This window comes from Hyla sarda, chromosome 4 (genome assembly GCF_029499605.1).
Source record: "Hyla sarda isolate aHylSar1 chromosome 4, aHylSar1.hap1, whole genome shotgun sequence".
NCBI classification, from domain to species: domain Eukaryota; kingdom Metazoa; phylum Chordata; class Amphibia; order Anura; family Hylidae; genus Hyla; species Hyla sarda.
The window spans coordinates 32626661-32645333 of NC_079192.1; the positions used below are offsets into that span (position 1 = coordinate 32626661).

At 44.4% G+C, this 18673-nt stretch overlaps 1 protein-coding gene across 6 annotated transcripts in view; it reads left to right on the forward strand.

Moving 5' to 3' along the window:
• CNN1 (calponin 1) overlaps positions 1–18673 on the forward strand; it is a 65893-nt gene that overhangs the window by 27399 nt on the left and 19821 nt on the right. The window contains exon 1 of one of the 6 annotated variants that reach the window (XM_056570424.1): positions 3542–3653. The exons of 3 other annotated variants lie outside the window; for them this stretch is intronic. The gene's annotated coding sequence lies outside the window, so the exon portion shown is untranslated. Of the gene's footprint in view, positions 1–3541; positions 3654–9963; positions 10652–10780; positions 10841–18673 lie in introns of those variants that run through there. 2 more of the 6 variants (XM_056570428.1, XM_056570425.1) reach the window with 2 other exon arrangements.

Consider the following 18673-nt stretch of genomic DNA (forward strand, 5'->3'; position numbering starts at 1 on the left):
GTGATTATTATCAGTATATAGATATCATTATACAGTGTGATTATTATCAGTATATATAGATATCATTATACAGTGTGATTATTATCAGTATATATAGATATAATTATACAGTGTGATTATTATCAGTATATAGATATCATTATACAGTGTGATTATTATCAGTATATATAGATATCATTATACAGTGTGATTATTATCAGTATATATAGATATCATTATACAGTGTGATTATTATCAGTATATAGATATCATTATACAGTGTGATTATTATCAGTATATAGATATCATTATACAGTGTGATTATTATCAGTATATAGATATCATTATACAGTGTGATTATTATCAGTATATATATAGATATCATTATACAGTGTGATTATTATCAGTATATATAGATATCATTATACAGTGTGATTATTACCAGTATATATAGATATCATTATATAGTACAGTGTGATTTATGTTAAGGTCTGATCAGTTTTATTCCGGGGTATAGTATGAGGTGTCATTACACTCTGTGGTTTGCATTATTTCTCTGGCCTGAGATGTTTATACTCTCCGAGGCTGCATTTATTTTTGGTGCAGTCTGTAGTTACTCTGTGGTCTGTATTTTTTGTTTTTTTGTTTTTTGAGTCTTGTTTGAGACTTGTTGATTCTAGGGTCTTTTGGAATTTTTTATTTCATTCTGGGGTCTGCTTGTACAGTATTTATTCTAGGATCTTACATAGTCTATTTTCATTCTTCAACTGGTTTGGCTGTAGCCTGTCTATATTTTGGGGTCTGGTCTTAGGTGTGTAGTTATTCTGGGGTCTGTACTTCAGACCTGCAACATGTATGAAGTGAACGCAGGAGATTGTTTGTAGTCGGTGACCTGCCGTTAACTCTTTAGATGCTGTGATCAATAATTGATCAAAGCATCTAAAACATTAGGGGGGCTTTTTGAGCCTCAGTGGACGACCACTAGCGCGATTATGGGGGGCTGCTCTACTGACATCCATATTTATAGTTTGCCTTCTGGCAGGCTGAACAAGTGGATCCCAGATATCACTGATCAGAGCTTAGGGTAAAAATTAAGCTTGTGCGGAAATGTCCAAACTATTAATCCCTTAAAGTGTACAACAAAAACTTTTTATATTATGTAGATAATACTATTATATGTATTATATGCATGGAGAAAGAATTCACATCTGCACTCACCTGGGTACAACTTCCCTTTATTTCGGGATCGGGAAAAGGAGGGCAACAGCCAGAGCTGTGCAGGTGGGTGGCAAACAGCTGGTTTCGCGGCAAAAACCACTTCCTCTGGCCTCCCTTTTTTGCCGCGAAACCAGCTGTTTGCCGCCCACCCGCACAGCTCCGGCTGTTGCTTCTTTTCCTTATCCCACCAGGCCGGCCTTCCTTTACATCGATGATGATGATGATGAAATAAAGTGAAGTTGTACCCAGGTGAGTGCAGATGTGAATTCTTTCTCCGTGCATATATTACAGATGTCTCCATTTTTTATGCATCCTGCACCGCTGCTCTCCGGACGTTACCATTCCCCGCTCAGGACATTCCCTTTGTATTTTGCATGACCTCATCTATAGTAGTGTCGTCTCATCTTTCCTCCTACCATCTCTACTATTATATCTATATTTGTAATATACATTGGTTAAAAAATGTGTATGTTTTTGTCCCTGGAGCTATTGCCTGTGGGTCTCTATAAGGTGTCAAAATACAGGAAGTTAGGGTTGACAAGCAGGGCTCTGTGCAGTAAGAAAAAGCAGGACGGTGTGCACTGAGACTCTATCACATGATCCTGGCTCATACATCAGGATGATTGACAAGCCAAGAGCCTGCACAGAGCCCTGCTTGTCCTACCCTCACTTCCTGTTTTTGGACTCATCACAGAGACACACAGACAATAGCTGCAGGGACAGCATTTTTTCACCCAAAAATATACAGAAATTTTAATCAATGTATATTAAAAATATACATATAAAGGCATTATCTACATTTTATAAAAAGTTTTTGTTGACAACAGGTACAATTTTATTTTTGTGTTTTCCTTTTTTCCTCCTCGCCTTCTAAATCCATAACTCTTTTATATTTCCATCTACAGACCCATATAAGGGTTGATTTTTGCATGACCAATTGTATTTTGTAATAAAACCTCTCATTTTACCATTAAATGTACGGCAAACCCCCCCAATTTTTTTTTTATGAAAACCACAATTTTGCACAATAAATTAAAACCACCATTTTGCAAATTTTGGAGGGTTTCGTTTTCACACTGTACACTTTATGGTAAAAATGACGTGTGTTCTTTATTCTGTGGGTCAATACAATTAAAATGATACCCACGGCTATATACTTTTATATTTTTGTACTGTTTAAAAAAAAATCTAAAACTTTTTGTACAAAATCAGTAAATCAGCCCTATTTTGACCACCTATAACTTTTTCATTTTTCCATATATATGGCGGTATGAGGGCTCATTTTTTGCGCCGTCATATGTTCTTTTTATCAATACCCCATTTGCATATATGAATCTTTTAGCTCATTTTTTAAATACATTTTTGGGGAATAAAATGTGACAAAAAAGCTGCATTTTTCGACTTTTTTTATTTTTACGTTTACGCTGTTCACCGTATGGGATTATTAAAATTATATTTTGATAGTTTGGACATTTACACATGCGGCGATACCAAATATGTTTATTTAAAAAAAAAAAGATTTACACTTTTTGGGGGTAAAATGGGAAAAACTGACAATTTTCATTTTTATTGGGGGAGGGGTTTTTCACTTTTTATTTTTTAAATTTTCTACTTTTTTTTTTTTTTACACTTTTTATGTCCCCATAAGGGACTATCTATAGCAATCATTTGATTGCTAATACTGTTCAGTGCTATGCATAGGGCATAGCACTGATCAGTATTATCGGTGATCTTCTGCTCTGGTCTGCTCAATCTCAGACCAGATCAGGAGACGCCGGGAGACAGACGGAGGCAGGTGAGGAGACCTCCGTCCGCCATTACAGATGATCGGATCCCCACGGCAGTGCTGCAGGTGATCTGATCATCTATTTTAACATGCGCATTGCCGCAGATGCAGTGATCTGTACTGATCACGGCATCTGAGGGGTTAATGGTGGACATCCGCGCTCCGATGCTCGCGGTCATACACAGGATGTAAATGTACGTCCTGGTGCGCTAAGTACCGCCACACAAGGACGTACATTTACGTCCATGGTTGTTAAGGGGTTAAAATATAATGTAGTGGTCCAGTACAGGAGTTGCACCCCTGTACCCTTGTTGTCCTGTCCGGCAGACTCTATTGCAGAGTCCCCCTTTAAGCTGTGTATTATAAATGGTTACCAAGTGCCTTATGTTATCTATTGCAATGTATGTATAATGTTATGTACCTGTAAATGTGGTTGCCATGTCTTGTAACCAGGAAAGGTGTCAGTGACCAGATGACTTGTGGGTGACCTATAGAACCCCTCCAAAGTCTCCCTCATATAAACCCTGGGAGGAGCTAGTCAGTCTAGTGTATTGCATGCTGAGGAACAGTCAAGACCTGAGAGTGTCTGGTGTCCTGAGGAGACCCAAGGCCTAGTCACGCAGCCACGCTACCACTAACCAAGTGCCCCACAGGTGAACGTTAAAACCTGGTAAGCTACAAAAGGGGTGAAGTCTAGTCTGTCATAGTCAGTCAGCCCTGCTAAAATTCAGCGTAGATCTGCAGCCATTTGTCCAAGCCCACTACAAGTCCCAGCGAGCCCGCAAGTCTCTAAAGTCACTGGTCACTTCCTTGAGCCTAACTGTGCTGTAAAGACTATTCCATCTGTCTGCCTCAGTAAAGCTGCCGTTGTTCCGTAAAAGGCATCGGAGTCATTATTTGCCCCGCGCCTAGCCTATGATTCAGCTGTCATACCTTCGGGAGGTGTAGAGGTAAAACCACACCCTGGCATCACGAACACAAGGTGTTAATGCCATCTGCCCTCATCACACCCTCACCACAATAGTGTTAATGATCTGTAACCATGAACAGCATAAATTAAAAATAATACTAAAGTCCAAAAATGTTGACATTTGTTCACATCACGGCCCAGAAAAAAAATATATAAACCCCTGTATATGGAAAAATTCGAAAGTTATAGGGCTATAGTTATAGTTATAGGGCTCAGAATAGGACAATTTTAAGCATGCTTATATTGTTCAAAATAGTCTGACTTTTTTTTATAAAAGCAGTACAATAATAACCATTCTCCTTTCTCCCACCTCTTTTACCATAGCAGAAGCCCCACTTATTGGGGGGTTGCTGTTGGAATTGTATGCATATATGGGGGGAGATTTATCAAAACCTGCCCATAGCAACCAATCAGATCGCTTCTTTCATTTTTAACAAGTCCTTCGAAAAATGAAAGCAGCGATCTGATTGGTTGCTATTGGAAACTGGGCAAGTTTTCCTCTGCACAGGTTTTGATAAATCTCCCCCATATATGTTTCTAAATGTATTGCTTTTTTCAATTTGTGTTTTAATAAAGACTAAACATGTTTTGATCTATCACATATTTTTTTATTTGAATTATATTTTCTGTTGGGTAGTGTGCCAACCTTTTTTGAGGGAGTTCAGTATATAGTTATTTTTATTTATTTTTTTCTGTTTCCCGTCAGGACATAGGAGAGTTCTGAGAAATATGATTTGTAAATGATTTACTATACATTGCGTTGTTCTCATTTTAAGTTATATGATGTTTTCTTTTCTGTGGTATGGGGGTATGAAAAGGGCAGATGGAATTACCCTAGGTGCAGATGGCATTAACCCCTTGTATTTGTGATGCCATGGCGTGGTTTATCCTCAATACCACCTGAAGGTATACCGCTGGATCCTGGGCTAGGCATGGGGGCAATAATGACTCCGACGACAAGTTACGAACATCGGTAGCTTTACTGAGGTTAGACAGGTGGAAAAGTCAATACAGTTCAGCCAGGGCCCATGGAGTTGACCGGTGACTCAGAAACCTTAAGGGCTTGCTGAACTTGTAGTAGATGGGGTCAATTTTATGCAGGCTATGTGTACTTGACAAATGATGACTGTGACTGACTTGACATGACTGATGACTGACAATACTTAGACTGTGGCTTACTTGTAGCTGTTTGTGGCTGTAGACAGGACTTGAAGCCTCCTATGACTCTTGACAGACACCTAGACCCGACTGCACTGGACCTCAGCAGGAAGCAAGAGAGGGAGCTAGCTCCTCCCAGGGCTTATATGGGGAAGACTAGCAGGAAGCCCATAGGCCACCCTTGGGTCATCTGGTCACTGATATGTCCTGGATAACAATCATATTTAAACTCACATGACAACCTTCTTAAAGTTATAACACCTCTTTACACATTTTATAATACAACAGTTGGTGAAACATATGTACATGGGGGAACAAGTGCAAGGGAGGCCCAGGGGACACCGCAGGAGGCAGTCCTTCACAGGTCTGGATAGTTAATAACAACAGGGGATGAGTCCATGTAGCACTTTAGAAATGTCCATACATGCTCCTTTGGGAAATAAATTACCCAATGCCTTAGCTACTGGGGCCCTTCGGTACTAAAACACTTTTCCCCAGAGCTCTATACATGTTTTATACAACACACCATTGTTACCTCTATATACAGCATTTCTGTCACTCTACGTGCTTTACTTAAGTTGCAGAGGAACCCTCTGGCCAAGAGAGCACCCTGTACATGGGGATAGGAAAAGTGTTAGATACATAAACATTTCGACAATATGGACTGAAAATTTACATGTTAGATACAGTCCTAACTAACATTTTCACTAGGTTATATACACATTGTATAGACTGACTAAATAAATTGGACTATGTGTGATACTGAAAATTTTATATAGGTTTTATTTTTATTCCCTATATCTAGTGGGTAACTGTCCTTGAGTAGACCTTTGAGATCTACGCAACATCACCTCGGGAGAATCTGGAACTCTTGCATCTTCTGGAGCTCATGGAACTTCCAAGGCCGCAGCTGGTTCGTCCTCAGCGAACTCAGGAGCTGGTATTAGTTCAGGACTGGTAGGGCCCAGAGTCGCTGGCATCTGTGCTAGAGAGGCTGGAGACAGAGTTGGCTTTCTAGAGACTGTTGTATAGACCGGAGCCAATGGTGACAAGACTGGGACTGGTGTCAAGACTAGAGTAGGTTGAACCAGCCCCGGAGCTGGTGAGACACAGAAGATCGCAGGCTGGGTTGGAGAAAACATGGGGAAATGCATGGAACGTATGCTATCGCAGGTCTGACAGCTGGAGAAGGTGCTGCTGGGAGCACTGGTAGATTTTCATTCAGACATAACTTGATTCGGTCTCGGTGAACAACTTGCGGCTCATACCCATGCTTTTTTACTTCATGGCCAGTTCTTGACAACTTACACCTTTTCAGAATTAGGCTGGATTCCCTCTGCGCTGACAACATGACCCAAGTAGTGAACCTGAGGTTTGAGCAACTGACACTTTGATGGTTTGATCTTCAGCCCATGCTTGATCAGGACTTGGAAGACGTCTGACAGGTGGCTAAGGTGTTCCTGGAATACACAATGACATTGTCTAGGTACAATAGGACACTTTGAAAATTCAAATGACCCAGGCACCTTTCCATCAGACGGTGGAACGTAGCAGGGGCATTGCACAGCCCAATTGGCATACTTTTACACTCGAACAGTCCCATGGGTGTCACGAAGGCGGTCTTCTCCCGATCCTTCATGGCCATGGGCATTTGCCAATATCCACTGGTTAGGTCCAGATGAGGAAAGTAAGCAGCTGACCCGAGGGTGGTGAGTGACTCCTCAATCCTTGGCAATGGATAAGCGTCCTTGTGTGTGACATTGTTTAATTTCCTGTAGTCGACACAAAACCGGATGGTTCCGTCCTTTTTCTTGACTAATACAAGTGGCGCCACCCAGGAGCTCTTACTTTCCTGGATTATGCCTGCCTCTTTCATGTCAGCCAGCATTTTCTTGACAGTCTGATACATACCGGGGCGCGACTGGACTGTGTCTTTTCTTCATAGGTGGGCTGTCACCTGTGAGGATTCGGTGCTGAATCATTGAAGTCTGCCCGAAGTCTGTGGGGTGCTTGCTGAAAGCCTCATGGTACCTCTTGGCAACATTGATGATTTCATTGACTTGGTCCCTTGGGGTAGTGTCATCTCCAACCTGGAGTTGTGCCCACCAGGGCTCTGGAGAGGGCTCACACTGGATCCTTCGGCCACTTGATACTGCACGCTGTCGGGCCACCAGACGTTCTGTCACAATGTCTTTCAACACTAGGAGGTATAGCTGGGCTACAGGAGTGTATTTGGGCAAGACAGTAGCAGAATCAGACAGGTTTACTAACTGCACCGGAACTCTTGCGTTGGTGACAGTGACAAGGCTTCTCTCAGCTCGAACAAGAGGATGATCTTCCAATTGCATAGGGTCCAGTAGGGCTTGATAGTCCCTATTCTTGATTCCGGGACGTGCACAACATCAGATGATGGTCTCTGTGTTGAGTTGTAAGGTCACCTACCTGATGTCTTGAACTCGTACTCTGCAAATTTCACCTTGCTTGTTGGCAAACTTCTGCACCGCCTGTAGAACTTTCAAGTGGTGCTGCGCAGCCCGCTGGCTTGAATTGGACATATGGGGAAGAGAGGCATGCAAGGAATCTAACACTTCAGTGAAACAATTCTTCATAATGTTCCTCCCCAATATAAACTCAGCAGACCACTTATCTGTCACATTAATTACAATCACTCCCTGCCTGCTAAGTATATGCTCTCCCAACTGAATGGTTGGCTCCCAGCATTCATGTCTGGGGACTGGTTGCCGATTACCCGCAACTACTCGGAAGTTAACATCATCAGGCTCACACAATAAACCAGCATCCCAATGTTGATAGAAAACACTTTTAGGTATAGTAGACACTTGTGACCCTGTATCTATCAATGCCTCCAACGGTACACCTTCTACAATAACTTTTACATAGAGGCAGGAGGCGACATAAAGTGAGAGTCCTGACTTAGGTCTTTCGGGGATTGAACCTGATGACTGTTTTCCTGAGGGCTGGTCCGCGACCTCAGGGGAAATCCGTTTAAATCCCAGCATTGCATTAATACAGTAAGTGCAAAATGGTCTTTGAGTCCCCGAGGGTCTATCAGGCGGTGGATTGCGGTAATTGAAATTGCGGTAGGTGCGGTGAGTAGGAGCAGGGGCGGTTCACAGTCAGGTGGAGCGGCCCAGGTGGCAAGCTCCTTCACAGCCTTAGTCAGTTGTTCAATGTCCTGCCTAACACTCTGTAAATCTTAGGCTGCAGTGACTAGCAAAGTCAGGAGCGGGGGCTGGTGACGGTGGTGGTATAGGTCTGGCTACCGCCCTTAGTGGCTCTAGAACAGATGTAAGGGGTGTACAAACTTCCTCTAAATCAGCCCTGGACTCAATCACTTGGATAGCCAATCTTTTGAAAGCGGGGAATGACATGTAGGGTTTTGGAACGCTAACATTCTCAGCTGGGCTTTGTCCCACTTATTATGAGCCCGATCAATAAATCTGTCCATTAACACCTTGTTACCCTGCTCGGGAGTTATACCATCTAATTTTTGGACAGTCTCTAGGGCATTCTGTAGGGCTACGGCATATGCTCTCAAGGTCTCACCTGGCTTTTGTTGCCTTTTATACAGCTGGAGAAGTAGCTCTGATAGAGAGTGTGACTCAAATACCTGGTACAGTCCTTCAAAGATCTGCTCTACAGTCGCCTTCTCGAAGGCTGGCCAGGTGCGGACTTCCTCTAACACTGGTCCCTGGACTTGTCTTGTGAGCAATTGCACCTGTTGGTTAGGAGGGAAAGAGTAAAACACAAACAAACTCTGGATCCTCTCTTTGAAATCCCTCAAGGTGACGGGGTCTCTATAGTAGGTAGGGGGGACAGGGTTCCCCATGAATAACGGTGCAGACTCTAGAACACCAGGACTGTTGATGTTGACTGCAGGCAGGGCTGGCAAGATCCTGGCTGCTGAGGCAGGTGATGACCTCGCTGCTGGAGATGAAGGGGCACTGTCGCCAAGTTGATCTGGAGAGCTGGGTTCTGACATCCTGTTGAATTTTGAGTGCGCTGTCGCTTTAAGGGAAATAAGGTGCGATCTCCTTTAACCCCTTAAGGACACATGACGTACTGGAACGTCATGTGTCCACTCCCGATCTATAACGCGGGGCCACGGCGTGGCCCCGCGTCATAGCGGGTCGGGCCCGGCCTCTAACAACGGCCGGGACCCGTGGCTAATAGCGCCGCGCGCTATTAACCCTTTAGACGCGGCGTTCAAAGTTGAACGCCGCGTCTAAAGTGAAACCGAAAGCATGCCGGCTAGCTCAGTGGGCTGTTCGGGATAGCCGCGGTGAAATCGCGGCATCCCGAACAGCTGACAGGACAGCGGGAGGGCCCCTACCTGCCTCCTCGCTGTCCGATCGCCGAATGACAGCTCAGTGCCTGAGATCCAGGCATGAGCAGTCATGCGGCAGAATCATCGATCACTGGTTTCTTATGAGAAACCAGTGATCAATGTAAAAGATCAGTGTGTGCAGTGTTATAGGTCCCTATGGGACCTATAACACTGCAAAAAAAAAGTGCAAAAAAAAAGTGAACATCATTTAACCCCTTCCCTATTAAAAGTTTGAATCACCCCCCTTTTCCCATAAAAGAAAAAACACAGTGTAAATAAAAATAAAAATAAACATAAATGGTATCGCCGCGTGCGGAAATGTCCGAATTATAAAAATATATCGTTAATTAAACCGCACGGTCAATGGCGTGCGCGCAAAAAAATTCCAAAGTCCAAAATAGTGCATTTTTGGTCACTTTTTATATCATGAAAAAATGAATAAAAAGCGATCAATAAGTCCTATCAATGCAAAAATGGTACCGTTAAAAACTTCAGATCACGGCGCAAAAAATGAGCCCTCATACCGCCCCATACACGGAAAAATAAAAAAGTTATAGGGGTCAGAAGATGACAATTTTAAACGTATTAATTTTCCTGCATGTAGTTATGATTTTTTCCAGAAGTCCGACAAAATCAAACCTATATAAGTAGGGTATCATTTTAATCGTATGGACCTACAGAATACATATCAGGTGTCATTTTTACCGAAAAATGTACTACGTAGAAACGGAAGCCCCCAAAAGTTACAAAACAGCGTTTTTTTTTCAATTTTGTCGCACAATGATTTTTTTTCCCACTTCACCATAGATTTTTGGGCAAAATGACTGACGTCATTACAAAGTAGAATTGGTGGCGCAAAAAATAAGCCATCATATGGATTTTTAGGTGTAAATTTGAAAGAGTTATGATTTTTTAAAGGCAAGGAGCAAAAAACGAAAATGCAAAAACGGAAAAACCTCCGGTCCTTAAGGGGTTAAGATGCTTACTGTAGCGCAGCAGTGGCTTTGACTTGATGGATGGGGGTACTGTAATGGATGCTCCCCCTCTATTTTGCAGGCACCCGGTTGTAATCTGTCTTGCGAACAGACTTGTGGGCACTAACGGGTTAATACTGATAACTACTGGCACCGGAGAGTGGATACTGGCAATCTTGGGTGTTTGCAGAGTCTGCATTGCAGCGGATACTTGACAGGTAACAACAGAGACGAGTGCAGCAGCCAGAGCTTCCAATATGGCTGCTCCCAGGGAACTTCCTGTTTTGGTCCGGTCTGCAAAATCTTCCCCTGTGCAACACAGGGAGGCTCTTTGGTTCCTCCTCGCAGCACTGAAGAGGCGTCACCGCTGGGGACTGACGGGGCGGAGCCGCGAAACACCAGACCAAGTTAACCCTTTCAGTTACCCACTCTACACAGTTTACAGTAGCAGATAACAGTCTTTTCTTCACCTCTCCCTCTATTTCACAAACGTCTTGGGTATAACACTTTCCACTGATAAAGTCCCGTACACTTTCTGGCGCAGATTTTATTCGCATCGGCATGCAATTTCTGACAATACTGGACACAGTTCAGAATGGGGGAGTACTTGTCGCATAAGGCACACACCCGTAGGCATCCTGTTCGTAGGATGCCAAAAGATGTGGTATGGGGGTGTGATGCAAAGGGCAGATGGAATTACCCTAGGGGCAGATGGCATTAACCCCTTGTATTTGTGACGCCACGGCGAGGTTTATCCTCAATACCATCCGAAGGTATACCGCTGGATCCTGGGCTAGGCACAGGGGCAATAATGACTCCAATGCCAAGTTATGCACAACAGTAGCTTTACTGAGGTTAGACAGATGGAAAAGTCTATACAGTTCAGCCAGGGCCCATGGAGGTGACCAGTGACTCAAGAGACCTTAAGGGCTTGCTGGGACTTGATGGGGTCAATTTTATGCTGGCCACATTGACTTGACAAATGATGACTGTGACTGACTTGACTGATGACTGACAATACTGAGACTGTGGCTTACTTGTAGTTGCTTGTGGCTGCAGACTGGACTTGAGGCCTCCTATAACTCTGGACACACTCCTTGACTCGACTGCACTGGACCTCAGCAGGAAGCAAGAGAGAGAGATAGCCCAGGGCTTATATAGGAAAGACTAGCAGGGTGCCCATAGGCCACCCTTGGGTCATCTGGTCACTGATACCTCCTGGGTACCAATCACATGACAACTCACATGACAAGCTTCTTAAAGTTATAACACCTCTTTACACATTTTGTGGTATCCGTGTGGTGTAGTGCAGGTAGTACTAGGGGCAGGTGGTAATAGCCCAGGGACAGATGGTAGTATAATCCCTTGTAGTGTTTGTGACGCCAGGATGTGGTTGTATGGTGTAGGGCACAGCCGACAACCAACTCAGAAACTGTATATATTAAATGAGAGTCCAAAGCAGGTTTTGATGCAACTGGAACTTTACTGAAGAAGGCAGTATAACATTTCTTACAGAGAGGCAACTTCCACAGAGGTGACCGGGACACAGGGAACCTCTCAGGCTTGCTTGGACTTGTAGTTGCAATAATGAGGATGGAGGCCACTGTACTACTGTTATGACTTTGGTAGGGACAGTAGAGACTTGACTTGACTAGACATAGATGAGACTTACAGATTAGATGTGGCTGCAGACTTGTAGGCGTTGGCCTAGGGGGATCCTGCAGGAGAGCCCTGTGGACTTGAGGGACTCTACCTGAGGGGACTTTAGGAACTGTACAGAACCACGTTCTGTACTGGGACACGACACATTTTTAAATACAACAATTGGTGAAACATATGTACATGGGGGAACAAGTGCAAGGGAGGTCCAGGGGACACTGCAGGAGGCTGCCTGATATACGGGGTAACACCTCCTGTACTGGGCCACCATATTTCTATTTATGTTTAAATGTACATTAACGTACAGTGCTTGCTGTTCAGTCATTTAGTTACAATGAATTAAATCCGTTGCAAACCTGGTAGGTATGAACAGACCCTTACGCTAAATCCAGAATTCTGCCTGTTGTCTGTTAACTGAGAGCAGTGCATTCTGGGATCTCCGCCGAGAGGTCAGCTGGTAGGGAACACGTCTGACATTGAGCTGTTTATTTTCAGGGTCAACTGGGAAAATTCGAAGAGATTATATGAACTTTTACTGTAAAATTTTATTGGAACGCTACAGGTCACATGCTTACCAGCAGATATTTTTAAAATAAACCCAAAATAGGAGAAAAAGTGGAGAGGTATTTTAGCAAAGCTGGGAACTCAGATCTCTCAGTATTCCCTGGTTTACATGGATGTGATAGAAAGTTATTCCAGACATCTTGTGAGCGTTAGAGAGAACACGTTTATATCTTGTATGCACTTAAAGCAGCATTAGCATTCCGACAACATTTATTTTTTTGTGATAAAAAAAAAGGTGATACTTAGTTACTTCAGTGCCTCCGATGCTCACTGCTTCTGTTTCCAAGTCAGAAAGTCAGAGCAGGACCTACCACTCGGCCAATCGTTGGCGTCCTGCCTCAGCCTGTGATTGGCCGAGTAAGCAGGTCCTGCTCTGACTTCCCAGTTTGGAAGCAGAAGAAGTAAGCATCTGGGGTACTGGGATAGATAAGTATCACTTGATGGGGGTTTTGTTATTTCTATATCATGCTCAGCAATGTAATAAAATTATAATGTATTTCACCGGAATTAACCTTTGAAAAACATGAAATTGTTCTTTATAATAGTTGGTTGGATTATGATCTGGTTGTCTGCCACCAGGTCTGGATTATAGCAGGTGGTTGATGAGGGTTGTTGTTAACAAGTGGTCACAGTCGCTGGGGCCATTCCACTAGACCTCCTGCATTCCTTGGGCTGGCACAGTGGTAAGGGGGTTACACTCCTCTGTAGTGTGTTTCCCGGCTGATGTAGCTTGGAGTTCTGTAGAGGGTGTGGTTCAAATGATTAGCCAGAGAATGGGATAACTCTTGGTTTTCTTCGACTTAGCAAATGTATTTGACCACTAATACTTCCACTCAGCATTTTCCCAAACTATCATTTTCCCAAATGTCCGATACACAACTGCAATTTCCAACTGTAGGGTGCAGCACTTAAGCTGCCAGGGTGTAAAGCCAGGCCTGAGGCCTGAGGTCTAGTCCTGCATTGGGAATTCCTTGTCCTACGTCTCAGACTTCTCCAGCCAGACATACTGAACTTTTCTCCTCCTCGCTGCTCTGTAATACTACGCACCAACTTCATCCTGAAGAAAGCTCTGCCTCCCTTCTAAAAGGTTTTATAGTAATAGTGTATGGGAATAATGTACACTTTTGAATTGCCTGTATACAAAACATTTAACTTCCATATCTTCACACTATAGAACATTTCACAGTATTACATATTACAATACATTAAGACACATTAACCCTTACCATTCCCACGTGGGACACTAAATGGGGCCATTGCTCTGAGCCCTCACCAGTTCGTGGACTCTGCCACCCACCATGGCAGAACTCTATGGCAATATTACCTAAGCACTATGTAGTGGTGTTATGTGACCATTATTTGTTTACTGTATGGTAGTATTGTGAAGAAACTATATAACAGTATTATTGGGACACTATGTGATGGTTTTATTAATTTTTTTACATTTCTTAATTTATAAATAACAAAGCGTGACAATTGTTTGTTTCACATTGTGTAAGTTGACAATATTCATGGCCTATAATTTAAACCGTGTGATACTGTTGACTGAGCCTCTGTATCTAAACCTGCCAGGTCTGATACTATAAGCTGAGCCCATGTACATCACCTATCATGTGTGATACAGTCTACTGAACCTCTGTATCTAAACCTTTCAGGTCTGATACTATCTACTGGGCCTGTGTACACCACCTATCATGTGTGATACGGTCTACTGAGCCTCTGTATCTAAACCTTTCAGGTCTGATACTATCTACTGGGCCTGTGTACATCACCTATCATGTGTGATACGGCCTACTGAGCCTCTGTATCTAAACCGGACAGGTCTGAAACCATCTACTGGGCCTGTGTACCTAAATCTACCATGTGTGATACTGTCTGCTGAGCCTCTGTATCTAAACCTGTCAGGTCTTATACTATCTACTGGGCCTGTGTACCTAAATCTATCATGTGTGATACCATCTGCTGAGCCTCTGTATCTAAGCCTATATCAAGTGATCTTGTCTTGTCGTGTATACATGTTCACAGGGTATTTTGCCGTAGGTGAGATGCTCTGCAGCAGACGCAGGGGCGTGAGATGAATTACGGGCCCTCAGGTCTCGGAGTGTAGCAGAGCTGTCTCTGTTTTGGCTGTGTATGTGAGGTTGGGGTCTGTGCGGTCTCCTGTCTGCTCCCTAGTTTGGTCAATTTCAGATCTGTCAATGTTTGGGTTGGCAGAGCTGAGAGAGTTTAGTATCATTGCATCACCATCCCCATCATCCCACCCTCTTGTCCTCTTCCCTATTCCTGCAGAATCTATTCTCTATTATATCTGCTGTACTGATCCTAAATAACTTGGTTTAGTACTGTTTGTTTTCTGTCCTTTCCATAGACCCCCTGTAACCTTTGAAACCCCTAACCCTAGAAACCCCTTATGTAACACCATCCTCCCCTATGCCCCCTTATATTCCCAGTTCCGCAGGCCTCATTGGATTAGCAGGAGTTCCATTGTACATCCTAAGCTTCCTGGTTCCTCATCTCTGTCACTACATCCCTGTAGACCTCCACAACATGGACCTCCCAAATTGAAGACCCTATAATTGACACTGCCTATTACTATGTATGACACTGATTTATATAATGATTTACACTAATTTGCCATCATGAACATTCACTCCCTATTCAAAGGATAGGGGATAACTGTACGATCATGGGGGTCCGACCGCTGGGTAGCCTTGTGCTCTCAAAAACGGAAAAAAGCCTCTGAATGAAGTGGTGGTCACACCACCATATACAATGAACAGAGCAGCAATGGACATGTGTGATCATTGTCCCATTCAGATGGAAGCTTTGGGAGTCCCGTTCTCAAGTGGTCAGACCCCCCTCATGAACATACACTTTTTCCACACTCTGTGTATAGGGAAGTGTTTCCCAACCAGTGTGCCTCCAGCTGTTGCAAAATTACAACTCTCAACTTTTTTTTTCAAGAACTCACTGATACCAATCACGGATCCTTTTTTTTAATGTCACTTTGTAAAGCCATAGGCGAAAGTTGTACGTGTGGCCATCACTGACACTCATAATTAAGATATTCCCCAAAGGTAAGGAATCCCCCCTTTTAGGTAGAACCCCCAGTAGTAAGGTAGAGAATCCCCCCTAATGGGTAGAAACCCCCTGCAGGTAGGGAATGCCCCCCAGTAGGTAGATGTTCCAATAGGTAGGGAATCCCTCAAGTAGGTAGAAGTTCCTGGTAGGTAGGGAATCCCCCCCCCCCCCCCCATTAGGTAGAAGCCCCTATAAGTGTAAGTAGGTTGGGAATCCCCCCTATTAAGTAAAGGCCTCTGGTAGGTAGTTAGGGAATCATCCCCTTTTAGGTAGAAGCCCCCAATAGTTAGGTAGTCTGGTAGGTAGGGAACCTCATATTAGGTAGATGTCCCCATTAAGTATATTTCCCTAATAAGTCCCTTCCAAAAGAAAATAATATAAATACCTTTCACCTTTCTAAAGACTGTCTGGGCATGCGGGGAGTTGTAGTTTGGCAACAGCTGGAGGCACCCTGGTTTGGAAACACTATAATAGACTCTCGTACTATTATAACATTGTACTTTATTATGGCTGGAGCAGCTCTATTAATAGCCAGACATAAGGGGTCTATGAAGAGTGTGCTGCGTCCTAGAGGTGCTGCTGTGTGGTCTTAGCAGTCTGGCATGTAGTGAATGTTGGCAGGGCCGCCTGGTAATTTCTCACATAGCTGACTATGGTTCACGCAGAGATTTACTAGGTCACTGTTCTTTATATAAACTGCATAGATGCCGGAATGATGCCCCTGAGGGCTGGAAATTGCCTCCCTTCCTCCTCATACCACCCACGCATAGTTTCATCCATTTTCCCTATGTTTTACTTTACCACATCCACCGACGGGCATCACGTATGAATAATAGAACAGATTAAGGTGTACATGGAGCGTTCTCCTTATTCTTGGCTATTGTGCAAGGTGTGCAAGTTATTAAAGTCACATGATCTGAGTTATACCCCAGGTGTGCAAACTGTGCAGATCACATGATCTGACCTACTCCAGGTGTGCAAACTGCAGGTCACATGATCTGACCTACCCCAGGTGTGCAAACTGTGCAGGTCACACGATCTGACCTACTCCAGGTGTGCAAACTGTGCAGGTCACATGATCTGACTTACCCCAGGTGTGCAAACTGTCCAGGTCACATGATGTGACTTACCCCAGGTGTGCAAACTGTGCAGGTGACATGATCTGACCTACCCCAGGTGTGCAAACTGTGCAGGTGACATGATCTGACCTACTCCAGGTGTGCAAACTGCAGGTCACATGATCTGACCTAACCCAGGTGTGCAAACTGTGCAGGTCACATGATCTGACTTACCCCAGGTGTGCAAGCTGTGCAGGTCACATGATCTGACCTACCCTAGGTGTGCAAACTGTGCAGTTCTCATGATCTGACCAGCCCCAGGTGTGCAAACTGTGCAGGTCACATGATCTGCCCTACCCCAGGTGTGCAAACTGTGCAGGAGGTCACATGATTTGACCTACCCAAGGTGTGCAAGCTGTGCAGGTCTCATGATCTGACCTACCCTAGGTGTGCAAACTGTGCAGGTCTCATGATCTGACCTTCCCTAGGTGTGCAAACTGTGCAGGAGGTCACATGATTTGACCTACCCAAGGTGTGCAAGCTGTGCAGGTCACATGATCTGACCTACTCCAGGTGTGCAAACTGTGCAGGTCACATGATCTGACCTACCCCAGGTGTGCAAACTGTGCAGGAGGTCACATGATCTGACCTACTCCAGGTGTGTAAACTGTGCAGGTCACATGATCTGACTTACCCCAGGTGTGCAAACTGTGCAGGAGGTCACATGATCTGACCTACTCCAGGAGTGCAAACTGTGCAGGTCACATGATCAGACCTACCCCAGGTGTGCAAACTGTGCAGGAGGTCACATGATCTGACCTACCCCAGGTGTGCAAACTGTGCAGGAGGTCACATGATCTGACCTACTCCAGGTGTGTAAACTGTGCAGGTCACATGATCTGACCTACTTCAGGTGTGTAAACTGTGCAGGTCACATGATCTGACTTACCCCAGGTGTGCAAACTGTGCAGGAGGTCACATGATCTGACCTACCCCAGGTGTGCAAACTGTGCAGGTCACATGATCTGACCTACTCCAGGTGTGCAAACTGTGCAGGACTCATGATCTGACCTTCCCTAGGTGTGCAAACTGTGCAGGTCACATGATCTGACCTACTCCAGGTGTGCAAACTGCAGGTCACATGATCTGACCTACTCCAGGTGTGCAAACTGCAGGTCACATGATCTGACCTACTCCAGGTGTGCAAACTGTGCAGGACTCATGATCTGACCTTCCCTAGGTGTGCAAACTGTGCAGGTCACATGGTCTGACTTACCCCAGGTGTGCAAACTGTGCAGGTCACATGATCTGACTTACCCCAGGTGTGCAAACTGTGCAGGAGGTCACATGATCTGACCTACTCCAGGAGTGCAAACTGTGCAGGTCACATGATCAGACCTACCCCAGGTGTGCAAACTGTGCAGGAGGTCACATGATCTGACCTACCCCAGGTGTGCAAACTGTGCAGGAGGTCACATGATCTGACCTACTCCAGGTGTGTAAACTGTGCAGGTCACATGATCTGACCTACTTCAGGTGTGTAAACTGTGCAGGTCACATGATCTGACTTACCCCAGGTGTGCAAACTGTGCAGGAGGTCACATGATCTGACCTACCCCAGGTGTGCAAACTGTGCAGGTCACATGATCTGACCTACTCCAGGTGTGCAAACTGTGCAGGACTCATGATCTGACCTTCCCTAGGTGTGCAAACTGTGCAGGTCACATGATCTGACCTACTCCAGGTGTGCAAACTGCAGGTCACATGATCTGACCTACTCCAGGTGTGCAAACTGCAGGTCACATGATCTGACCTACTCCAGGTGTGCAAACTGTGCAGGACTCATGATCTGACCTTCCCTAGGTGTGCAAACTGTGC